General features: G+C 40.4%; 1 protein-coding gene across 19 annotated transcripts in view; it reads right to left on the bottom strand.

Moving 5' to 3' along the window:
* Positions 1–13273, bottom strand: part of ZMIZ1 (zinc finger MIZ-type containing 1) — a 353245-nt gene that overhangs the window by 210337 nt on the left and 129635 nt on the right. For 4 of the 19 annotated variants that reach the window (XM_083843093.1, XM_083843113.1, XM_083843111.1 and 1 more), the window contains one exon: positions 3882–4002. The exons of the other annotated variants lie outside the window; for them this stretch is intronic. The gene's annotated coding sequence lies outside the window, so the exon portion shown is untranslated. The remainder of the gene's footprint in view (positions 1–3881; positions 4003–13273) is intronic. 19 annotated transcript variants of the gene reach the window in all.

Below are 13273 nucleotides of genomic sequence, written 5' to 3'. Positions count from 1 at the left end.
CTGTGGAGGAATAAAAATAATGAAACAAAGCCCCCTCAAACTTCACACAGAAAAAAAAAAACAAACCAAAACAAAACCAAACCAAAACAAAACAAAAAACCCCCACCATTTTATTCCACAACTTCAAAGCAGAGTTGTTGCAGAAGACAGGCACTAAATAACACAAAAAAGTTCCAGCATCCACTTCTGTGATTTACTTGCTTTTAGAGGTTCCCATGGGTACACGCGCACAACCCAAACCCCTACATTCCTTCAGAAGACAAAAAAAAAATGCACATTGTACAAACATATATATGTCTAACTATAGGTGTGAATATTTACTAAAGTAGGCTAAGTTTACAGAGCAGAAAAAAATATACTGCATTAGACCACAGAAAAACTTAACGTGCCTGTCTAAAGATTTTGAGGTATGACTTCTCCAGTTATCTTAGCAGTAATTTTTGTAATTTTGAATTTACATCATGGGAGAATCCCTTCCAGTTTCAATTAGTAGCCTTTACTGCCTAAAAGTCTTTACTTTAATCTAATTTTTTTTTCCTCCAGTGAAATGTTTTGCCATTAAGCAAAATGGAGGATTAGGAATAATCACAATTAATGTAGCAAATGTTTGTATAATAAAATCATGCTTGTATCAGCAGGCAAAGCAAAAGACTGAGGATGGCTTCTCCACTCCTGATTTTATACTGCGCAGCCTCGGATATTACAGGAAAACAATTTAGAGTGAAAGATTATCCTCTGGCTCTTGATCTGGCATTGTGTTTACTCAGGACAAACAGAAGTGATGTTATCCCAAGTGACATGTTTAGCAAGCTTGGAACTTATGTTTTGTTCTGCCTCTTTCTCCCTCCCTCCCTTTAAGGGCAACATCTTGGGAAATAAGTATTTTTATAAGGTCTGATTATCAAGGCCTTTTTCAGCTGTGGAATTAAGCAGTAAGTTTCCCATTGTCTAGTTATCATATTCTTTCAGGAGGGTTGCAATGTGCTTTTAGTTCCCTCTTCTGAAACTATTTCCTATTATCCCTTTCTCTATCATTCTTGCCTTAAAATATTTTGTTCTAAGCACCAGAATGGATCAACAGATTAGACTATGGGCTTACTGCACAGCCTAAGTTTTATAGAAATGATACAACAGTAAAAGCCACCTTCTAACTTTGATGTAGAGAGAGTTACATGGGAGATGCATAGTCAGGCTGTAGCTGCTGGAAATGTTCAAAGTATTCCCTCAAAAACCACTCCTTCAATTATTCATGGGTTAGCTATGCCCCCAAAATGGTATCCCCTGTGTACGGCGTCTAAGCAGGAAGCTGCAGAGATTGATCAAATCCCCACAGGGGAAGAAATGAGCAAAGGTTGGTTGTCATTGAGAATTTAATGCTGTTCTTTTCATTAAAAATCATTCCTTGCAGAATAGATGGAAAACAGCTTGTGCTGTAAGAATCAGCATCTAGCAAGGGTCTTGTTTGCAGTGCTGAGATAACTACTGCTGCATGGAAGAAGCTGTGCCTGGGAGTTTGACTGGTCAAATGTTAAAGATATTAATTTTGAAAGGAAGGAAAAGTCAAGAAAATGCCAATTTAATAATCTTCAAAAGAATTCACTGCATAGCCCAGGAAATACTGACAGAAGGTAGATGCTTTTATTACAAGAGGAAGACAAATGAAAACACATATTGGAAAAAGGGTGCTTGCCTTCCTAGCATCCTTATTGCGAGTCTTAGAGGCCCCTGCTGCCACATGGTCAGAAGGGCGTTAGCTAGCTCCTATCTGTTTTGCTACCACAGGAGTTTTAAAACGTACCCTACTGGTCTTCCTTTAAGGTCTCTAAAGCTCAGATTGTTTCTAATAGTTAATTTTTGGTACTTTGAAAAACTAGTAATATGCAATATTATGAACTCTAGCTAAAGCAGTGTTTCCAAGTATTCTGCTGTGAATATTTGTGAACACAGTCTCTCTTACTTGTTTTCATTTCTATCTTCTCTCTCTGCAAATGTGTGGGCAGTATAACCAAAACACTGCACTTGAACTACACAAGCCGTCTGCACTTCACTGGATTTGACTTCCCTCCTCAATTAAGTGAGACCACTGAACACCACTTTTATACAAATAGTTGAGCATACCATGTTTATTTAAAAAAAAAATAATCTGGAAGGACTTCAGGGCAAAACACTCCTCTTCCTTTCTCTTACCTCTCAGGTGCCTGTATAATGGGTCACCATATAATAAATCTCTTCTTACTGTATTTGCCCTGGAGCTGGAAGGCACAGTGTACACTTGGGGCTGTAGTTTTCATAGACTAAGAAAAATCCAACAAATTTTAGATAATAGCTGCACACACATGCACACAGTATGCTTGGTTGATTCTTTAAACTATTTTAATTGTATTTTTTCTTTGGAGTCCCAAAGACAGATCTAGATTGAGTTTATTTCTGCCAGCATGTCTGTACAATGTATTTATTGGGAGTAATATGTCGTGAGATTAGAGTTTCTTTATGCTATCACTTCAGATTGTTGACATGAGCATCACATCAAACATGCAAAAATGAGGACAGGTGATTTTGGGAATCGGCACAAGATTACACCATGCCATTACTAGTCGATTTAGCTTGTTCCACAAAGGCAAGGCCCAGATCTGCTCCCACACAAATCCAGGCGAATTTGCACTAGAAGCTTTGGTTTGGACCCACCGTACACTAATTAGTAGCAAAATGTACAATCCACACGCTAGCGTACTCGCAGCTGTTCAGCAGAATAGTTAAAATGTGGACACATTGTCAAAACGAGATCAGTGATTGCTCAGCATTTGGGTTTATTCTGTGGTGCCTGCTGGAGGGCAGCAGCCTACAGCCAACACCATCACCACCGTCCCTCACGCACAACCTCTAGCAGGCATGCCAACATGGCAGCTGGCTTCTCCGAGTCCCTTGATCCCAATGAAACCAACTGAGAAAAGTAGACAGCCAGCTGCCACCAGCTCCTCCACCAGCAAGGAAGCCTGGATGCAGATCATCTCATGCTCCCTGTAACAACTTGGCACAGAAAAGTTCCTGTGCCAGCCTCCGTGCACTGCAGCTCCCGTACAGCTTCTACAACAAAGGACTTCAGAGCACTTAAAGAAAAACAAAGAAGGCAACATGGTCTCTAGGGATATTGGTTGCAAAACTGACTTGTGATAAAATTAGTTCTCTCAGCTCTACACACAGCAGTCTTTCTTTGGCCAATAATGCGCACCACAACCACATGAATTATTTTTATGGATGAATAGTGTTTTATAGTTCAGGTCTTCTGAACTACACACTGAGTCAAACTGTTCAGTGAATACCAGTTCTGTCACAAATTCAGGCCATGTTTTGGCTGATTCTCGAATAGTCTAACAAGGAGATTTGGTCATTCTTGAATACACACTTAAAGAGGTTAAAAACCCGTTTATAAGGGTAGTTTGGGGATTGCTTACCTTTTCTGTGTGCTGCTTCCTTACTCGGAGTGCACAACTGGGCACAGAACAAACCATTGTTGATGCTCTAACCTCATGGCTAGCAGACAATGAATAGCAACTATGCTCCCTACTCTCCTTCCTCCTCCCTCTGATCCCTCAAAAGAAAGCTCCCAAACTGAAAAATGTAGTTCAATATATATTTTCAGGAAAATTGCTTATGCTAGAATATGTACAACTCCCTCATTCACTGACACTTGAACAAAGAAACCCTGCTTATCTGCACACTTCAGAAAGTAATAGGACCATAAGCATAATTTTATACTCTGATGTAGTCGAATATTTTGTGTTACTCAACAGATTTTTTCCTACAGTGTATTCTCAAGCATACATATACAACACTGTATTGTTAATTACTCCATCAGTTTTAAAGTCTGTCAAGATTCTTACCTTTTATTTTTAGCCACTTCCAGTACTTTTGGTCTAAGTCTGAACCAAGGAGCAGAGGACGTAGATTTCTATTAATCAATCAATGATGGCAGTGGTGGTGTGTTCTAGTTTTTCATTCTGACTGCAAAGCAAAATTAAAAGCTGTATTTTGCAAATTTACGCATTATGCATTGTAGCAGCAGCTGGTGGACTGCTGCTGAGACAGACCGTCTTCTCTCTTCCAGTCCCCTGTGACCGGGATGGAAGAATTACAGGACAGCACTAGCAGCTGCTGCTGCTGCCCCAGAAGCAGCAAGCCAAGGGCTCTGGAAAAATAATTGGGGAGGCGGGGGAAGGGAAGAAGGGGGACAAAGAAGTTGGGGAGGGGAAAGCACTGCCAAGGCTGGCTACACAAAAGACACATTGCACCTTGCCTTGAAAAGAAACAACAAATTAACTGCTTTGGGCTTCCTTCAGTAGGCACAAGACTCTTACACCTTCATGAGACTTTGAAACAGTAATGATTTTTGATAAGGACTTTTAGAGATTAAACAAAGTGAGCAAAGGCAAAATTCTCTGCTGTCAGATGACTGCAGCGGTTTGCTCTCAAATCCTCTAAACATAAAGCAAAACATAACGACAAGCCCCCTTCCTCATAGCTTTTGAAAAGCTTTAAGACGCAATCGTTCCGCCGAGCACTGTAAGATAGCACACACAGACTACAAGTCAATTCATGCCCTGTCTGTCTCCCGTAAAACAGGGAAAACCAAACCCTTTCTCACATGCAGTCATGAAGATAAATAAGTGACGACTCCAAGACATCCATGTGCGAACAAAGATCACTTACTTTATTAGATAGGAAAGTGGAATGAGATGGAATTACGCCAGTTTGTGAAAAAGCTGGTCAGTGCAGCCGCTCAGCTCATTTATGTGTTTGGTCACTTAAGCAGTGGCTCAGTGCGGGCCTGCAATGCTCACTTATGCTACTCCCCACACTGAATACAAAGGTCACCTCCAGAGGCCTGTAAAACACCAACAGACCGACTGACCAAACAACGCCTGCCCACCTTCCAGAACCTGAACTTCACTCACCCTGAAGCTTTCCCATTTCCTGGTGGATCTCCCAGGTTCAGAAGCTGTGCCCACAGCTGATCCCACCCAAGGGGACACATACAACCCGCCTCTGCAAGCACTGCTGTGGTTCCACTCAGATTACTGCCCCTTACGACAGTAACTTTAACAGAACTAACCTAGGCACACTTATTTTTAAGAGATGCAGGTACAATCCATCACACCACGACAAAACCCAGTCCTGTACCTTGGCGTTCCTTCTACTGAGTGACTTGAACGCAGGATAACCAGTTTGTCACCAGTGGGCACTGCTTCATTCCCACAGCTTTGAGGGCAGACGAAAAATTCCAGATTAATTATCAAATTATGGATTAACCATTAAAACAGATTAAAGAAAACATTCTGCTATTCCAAATGAATCAATAAGTAAATAAAAAAGCCACCATGGATGTTGCCTTCTATGCTCTGTGCACAAAGATTTGATAAGAGGACATACATTCATAATTCTATTCCTGTTTGGGAGAATATGCTTCAGTTAAATATATACCTCATCTTTTAACTGCAAGACCTGCTTTCATCCAGTATATTTGATCATTAAAAACAAAACACTATCAAATGTTCATTGAATTAATCTCACACTCGAACAAAGGAATGCTTAAGGTCACAAGAAGTACTGCTGGCTGAAACAGCTTTCATCGGTTTTGTCACGGGTCAGACCCCTCTCCACATAAACCCAGAACTCTGCGCACAAAACCAGCACCATTATAAGCAGATACAGGCTTCTCTGTGTTCGAATTTCACATTCATTCTGGGAAGCTATACCAGTGATTGCTATCTGAAGAAACATCTTTTGATATATCATCAATTTCCTGAACAACATATCAGTTTATTGAGTGGGGCTTTTCAGACTCTGGCATCTCATTCAATAGCATTACGCCTCACAATGTTTTTGAAAAACTATGGTTAAAATATTGAGATGCCTATAGAAGACACTTCCTCAACAACCTAACCACAGGTATCTGCTGCTGAGATTATCAGGGACTCAACATGTCTAAAAGTTTTTTAAAAATTTAATAAACCCTTCCTCCTTAGCATATTAAACCTTATTTTTTTTTCTAAATCCAGAGACTATCTGCTGAAAACACTCGTACATGTCTCTGAGATTACGCCCACCGTCATTTTTATTTTTAATAAATACAGGAAAGGACTCTCAGCAACATTAAGCCATTCTACTGCTACAAATGCTTCACAATTTACCACCCAGGCATGTTTTTTCCAGGCCGTACTACCTACATTAACTTACAGCAATGGTATTGGCCTCATGATGCTCACCATGCGATTTCCTTCAGATCTCATTCTGTGGTAATTTTTGAAATTACCAAGTCCAAGCTCACTAAAAAAGTATACATGGACAAGGTAAAAATCAATTGTTTTCCTCAGAACAGGTACATGAGAAACCACCTCGTTGAAAGTGTGGCCAGAGTTACAGAACCACCAAATGGCTGGGGCTGGAAGGCTCATGTTCAACTTAGTGTCCACTAGGCCCTTTTCCACCAAGCTGCTTCCCAGCTGGGTGGCCCCCACCACAAACCAGTGTTGTCTGGGGCTGCTCCCCCCCAGGTTCAGGACTTGGCATTTCTCTTGGCTGAATTTCTCCAGCCTGTGCGGTCCCTCTGAATGACAGCAAAGCCCCTGGTGTATGAGCCACTCTTCCCAGTTCTGTACCCTCAGCGAACGTGCCCTGTCACCGTGATCATTGACGGAGATGCTCAACAGTAGTAGAGCCAGCATCGACCCCTGGGGTACACCGCTAGTTACGGCCTACAACCAGAGCTGGTGCCACTTCACTAGCACTCTGGCAGGCAGAGCTGAGGGAGCCAAAAGTAATGGCACAGAAAACAAATTACCCTTTTACTCCCACCAGAGAATTTGCAGATCAGAGTTGAACAGTATAATAGCAAGGCACAGCTGGAAACAGATATTTTCTAGCTGGTCATGTTGTATGAAAAAAAATCCTTACATAACATCTAGTCCCAAGAGCCATCACTCTGACATTTACCTCAAGGATACGCATTTCTTGCAAGTTTCCCAGGCTTTTATTCAGTCTTTATTCCTCACGTGAGGAAACTGGTAAAGTCAGAGGAACAGTGTAAAAATTTGCAATGAAACCAATATAATCATACATCCAAAGAAAACAGAATTTTTGTCAGAACAACTCCTTCACTTATAAAAGCTTGTTTTAACTTCAGTTTTCTGTACAGTTAGACTTGAGACCACTTGCATCCATGCACTACAAAAAAAAGTTCAGTCATGACTTGAAGGTGATACAGTGGCAATATGGCTTATGGCATACGTTCAGCATTCATGCCAACTTATAGCTTTCTAAGTGAAGACACAGTTTACCTCACAGAAATACCAGGGTTAAATTGCACAAGAGTCTTGACTATCCTCCTAAAAGACCTAACCAGTTAAGGAAGAGTATAGCTTTTTTTCCCCTATAATTCATTAGGAAGGATTTATAAGAATGGCTTGGCTTATTGCCACAAGACAACCAAGGCATGTGGCCTCAGAAGACCCAGCGTCACACACATGGAAGTAGAGGATCAATAAGGACCGGTAAATAGGGTATAATGACAACCTGCACCTGGCGCAGCCTATTTCAGATATTGATTTCATGCAGCTCCATACTGAAAATATAAGCCAGGCAGGTCTCTTCCTAAGCAGCAGCTCTCTCAATGACATCTCAGTCACTTAAACATTAACTGAAGTTACTCATCTCAGTGATTGAACCATCTCCCTCTCCTCCCTCCTTTTTGACCCAAAGCTACTTTTGAACTCGACCTTCTTTCAGTCTCTCCAGTAAGAATGAAGCCTTTGATTCTTCTGGGGGTTTGGCACCATCTTGGAGAGGTGGCCATTGTCTATTGCTCTTTGCAAAGGAGCGCTTTTTGCTTTCCCTCTATTATCTCTTTGCCACTTACTTTTATTTATCCACAATTCACTTGCTTCATTTACTTAACCAATTGCTATACCCACATGTTTATTCCCCTCTCGGTAGGGAGGCCACTGTTCCACAGCACAGAAACTTAAGAGAAGCACTTACTTCACGAAAATGCATTCAGCACATGCTAGTAGCAGTAAGTCCAATGTATATTTAATAGGAGTGAAATCACTTAAACTCATACAAAGGTATTTAAGGTATTCTGCCATTTGCTCCAGTTTTAAAGATTGAGATATCTACAATTCAAGAACACAAGAAGTTTGTTCTGAAGATGGTGTGGCCTCACCACACACATATTTTCCTAAGACTTTTGAAATAAGAGAGCATGCCTGTATTTCGCATTTCATAAATATACGTACAGTCTCTACAATTGAGCAATTATTTCACATTTCATGCAAAGGACATTAGAAATACAACACCTGGGCTCACACATTTAGCCTGAAGCTTCAGAATGATAACGTGCTTTGTGTGTGGCCAAAAAAAGTATCAGTTGCAAACTTGGTTGTACATATATTTGTATGCACAGAAATGATTTTACCAGCCATGGAAGACAAAGACAGCCCTCCCAGTGCTGTATGTTGTCACAGCTATATTACTGACTAATATCAAAACGGATTCCAGTCCACTGATCTGTTTCAGAAATTCAACTCCCTTGATGCAACAAAATGAGCAAGTTTGGTCAATTCCCTGTTTTCATGTATGAACCTATAATGTTACCAGATTAGGAACCACATTTTTTATTGGTTATTCAGACTCTTTAATAAAGCACTATTTGAGACTAATATACATATCCATGCATCACACTGTTGAGGAAGGGAATGAGCACTGTAATGAAGCTCCACAGTGGACCCTATTTTTAGAATACCCTCAAATTCATCATTAAAGTTTATTCTGAGTAAAGAACCTTTGTTCCATAAAGAACTGGAAAGTAAACTTGAGTTCAATTTCAGATAAACACTGTTACTAGTTAAAGCCATTCTGTAATGACTATCAAAAAAAAAAAAAAAAGTTCTATTTATGCCAGAGCTATTACTGAGGTTCCCTACTAAGGAACGTAATCATTGGCTGGATGACTACCCTATTATATAATTACTCAGAGCTTATTATATACACACCATCTTATAAAATATGTGGATTATGCAAACAATCCTACTATCTTGATATCTCTCTCACCAGTCCTTATAAAAAGCTAGACGCAAGTTGGTTTGACAAGTTTCTGGGCAAAATCAGCTGGCAACGGTTCAAACTGAAAAGTCACAATGGATGCAACGACATGGGCAAGGATGCTGAAGCCTGTAACCCAGATGTTTGCCTCCAGTAAGCTGGGAGGAAAACAGGCTTTAGCCAGGTACCATCAAAGAAATCATCAAGATTGTTTTGGTTGAGAAAGGTGGAATTACATAAACCTAAGTGCAAAAAAAAGTGTTACAGCCCCAGCAAATATATTGAAAAGGCAGTAAAAGTGGCATAGCAACATGAAATGTCAAGGCAACTGTTCATTTCTAGTGTGTAGGGCTTACAGTAAACACCTGGTTTAGAATATGCATTTGATGGAACAGCAAAGATCTAGCCCAGTCTCAACTTCATGGTATTACTCGCTGCTGCAGCACCATGATAACAAGCACATGCCCCTAATATAGGAAAAGGAGTCTCAGAAGATTTCCAGTGTTGCTTTCTTTAACAATATAGCTGGAATAAAGTTCACTCAACAAAACACAAGCCCATGGCCCTATGACATATTTCCTCAATAGCAACACAATTACTTGTGCTGTACTAACAGGAAAAGTGTGATTTACATCTATTTTTATCTACATGTTTCTAGAGAGCTAGTATACAGCTGTATGTTTCTTGTACTTGCCTATGTAATCAATATTTTACATTTTCTATTTTTACCTTAAAATGACAGCTCATAGGAGTCATTAGTAACTGCACAGATCAGTGGAGAACCACTCTCTGGAGAGTTCCTTGTCTACACCCATTTTTCATGAAATCCCACTGACTTTGATTTGCCACCCACCAGAAATGGTGGGGCAGACTTGGGTTTTGGTGTACATCTTAAAATAAAAACGCAAACCCAAAGCAACATCAGAGACAGCAGTCCACAATATTTTTACAGAAACTTTATCTTTTGTGAAAGTAGATGTTTTAAACCCCCAAAACGATTAACATGAAAGTTTAGTTTTTACTCATGCAAAAAAGTACAAGACCGAAAAAGAACACCCTGTGCCTCTGTCGTTCTGGATGTAACTTAAAATTCAGTATGGATAGTATTTTAAGTATTCTTACATACTGAATGCCATGGGAACATCACACATGCGATACAGGGTTAACCCAGTAATCCACCTAGCTCAGGATTCTGTCTCCAAGGATGACGGGCAGGGCACAAAAACCACTACCTGTGATTTATGTCTCGTTTACTCCCCAGCATCCACTGTTGTTACACAGATGAGAACATCTGCCTCCTTCGGTATCTGTGGACCTGTAGACCATAGCCATGCTTAACCTGCTGGTCTGCCTCCACAACCTCCTCTGGCAACAGGTCAGCCAAGTAAGGTAATTTCTTCATGTGCACAGCCACTGCTTCTCTACAAATGAGCCTTGCAACATTCCCTAACAGAGAAGTTAAAGCTATTTTTGGAAGGAAGACTCATAAAAATCAATTCCAATACCTTCAGCACTGCATTAGAGCACTGGCACGCAGCAGCCAAACACACCTCTTGTCCCTGGGATTTTTCTAAGAAATTCCCATCACACACAGTGCAGCAAGAAGATAACAGGAATTACCACAGAGGAACTTGGCCAGTACTCTAGGCTAGAGGAAAACAAACTGTTCAAATAAGCTAACTGTTGCTGTTTTATTTCTCCCCCCCCACCATTCTGAGCACAGAAAGGGCACAGCCATACATCCTATTCACACGACTGTGACTCTGCTGGTTGAAAAGTTTTATCAGCCCCTGACCAAACAGCAGCTCACCGTTGCCATTTCCACCATTAGAAGTTAGATGTTACTTCCTCTTAACTTGCCTTAGCTGAACCTTTTGTTGTTGTTGCTGCTATTATTTTCATTTGTTCCAAGCATCATTATCCCAAAAGTTGTAGTTAAAACTCAGTGAAGGAAAGACAAGAAAGAGTCACATGGTTGAATTTATTTTCTACTAGCCAGCTGGGCTACTTCTGTGATGATCATCTGTTTCTTGAAGAAGGAATGAACCAAAGCTACTATTTACATGTTTAAACTAACCCGGCTCAGTTTGTCCCTAATGGTTCATGGAATAATCGTATGAACCATCTAGCTGGCAGATCTAAATGGCAGGAACTTCTGCCAGAGGCAGCAATGGGCTGCTGAGAACGCATGCTTTTCACAGCCTCATCTCTCCCTCTAAAGTCAACTGTAGCTGTCTGAACGATGAGTACATTTGAAAAGAGGTACCAAAATAGTTCTGATGGGCCACACACATGATTTTATAATGAGTTTCTAGGGTACAAAGAGGAGATAGGTGTCTACCTCCCTTGGTGCATTCAATTGCAGAAGAGTGCCCCTGCCTTTTCGAAAGGTTAGCATTAGGCATCTGCTCTGGAAAACATACATCTTAGATCTCAGCATTTCCCATCATTCTGGACACCTGCTGATGCCTGCCACAAAAGCCAAATACTCAGTTTTATGCTTATCTATCAATTGCTTTGATTCATACAGAAAAAAAACTCAGTACAATGTTTTCTCCACTTACATCACCAACCAGCTGAGCCATCTAGATCTATTATTCCCCTTTCTTTCGGTTGCTCTCTCAGCATTGTTGACAGTGCAAGCGGTGCACAGGTGATACAGCAGACTGAGACAGAATAGGAACACTGTAGTTAGGTGTAATATTTTCTTTCTTTTTATAAAAAAGAAAACCCCTAATTTATATATTTGGAGATGCAAAGAAACACAGATTATATGATTCACCCTTGACATTTTGCCAGATAACTTAAATCCTGTAAAATGCTCCCTAATGACCTGAATATAATACCGTGGTGTTACAGCGTCACTTAAATACTGCAGTGCACTTCCACTGGCAGTACAGTCTGTGGAGTTAATATGTAATGTACAGGATTATACTGCCACTAAAATATTACTTAATGCTGCTGAAATTTCAAATTAATTCTGGGAGCTAAATCATTATTCAACTCTGTCTTTACAGAGGTACATTCTCCCAGTTGTTCTAATAACAGCAATTTCAGAACTAAAAGGTTGGTACTGTCTTTTGAGGGTTGCTCAACTGGAGAAGTGGCCTCTAAACTATCAAGCAAATTAATGCACTGGTGCACGGATGCTTGTGACCAACAAAATAATTTGAGGAAAAATGGGCTTAAATGTTAAGAGCACTCATAGCGATGTGCTAATGCACCATTGTATTATTTCACGATAAAAGGAGAGCCTAGTCCAGTTTTCTCTAGATGTACATACATAGGCACTTACGTGTTCCCTTCGGCCACCACACTGCTCCACAGACAGAAGATAATATTTGAGGAGACAAATTCTTGCTGAAGTAAACAACACAACTGCTGGTAACCGATGAAACCAATCTATGCCAGCCAAGGATGTGGCTTTCAAGTCATGCTGAGTTCTAGTTTTCCAAACCTAAGTAAACAAACTTCGCTTTTTTACTGCACTATCTTGTTGTTGGTTTTTTATTTTTTTCCTACGTAATTCCTGTTGCTAGCAAGCATTTTATACATTTAAGTAACTGTAGCACGTCAATCCTAAGATGAGCAGATCCTTGACACTTCATTATAACCCATGTACAAGTTCATTTGCAAACACAGGAAGTAGGGGAGAGATAGACAAAAACAAAGGATGGACTTAAAAAGCAAAGGCAGACTTCTCTTCTCTGAAATTTTGTCCTTGTGGTTAGATTAGCCTTTCCCAGCTAGAGCACCAGGCTGTTCACTCCTTCTACAGCCAAATGCCTTAAGCCTGGGAAATGTTCCCAAGAAATATTGTAAAAGAAGTGGTAAATGAGGAACAAGATGGGGCCAAATATAGGGACCAAAAAGAACTTGTGGTTTTAAGTCTACATTTGGAATAATTAATCCTTTTCCTTATTAAAACTGTTACCTACTTCCTCATTCATTAATATTGCCCTTATTTACGCATGTAGCCAGGCCAAAGATTTTCCCCTCCCTCAGAATATAATTTCCTGCTATTGACAGACACTTTCAAGTGCTGGATATGTGTATGTCTACATGGCATATTGCAGGCAGAGGCCAGCCTTCTTGGCCACCATCCAAGCCAGCTGTAAATGAGCCAGCTCCAAACTGGAAGCTGTGTAAGCACAATTAGCACAGCAGTAAGCCTGAT

The sequence above is a fragment of the Anser anser genome (assembly GCF_964211835.1).
Source record: "Anser anser genome assembly, chromosome: 7".
NCBI classification, from domain to species: Eukaryota; Metazoa; Chordata; class Aves; order Anseriformes; family Anatidae; genus Anser; species Anser anser.
The sequence above is the reverse complement of the archived record's forward strand: the minus strand, read 5'-3'. Positions and strand labels throughout refer to the sequence as shown.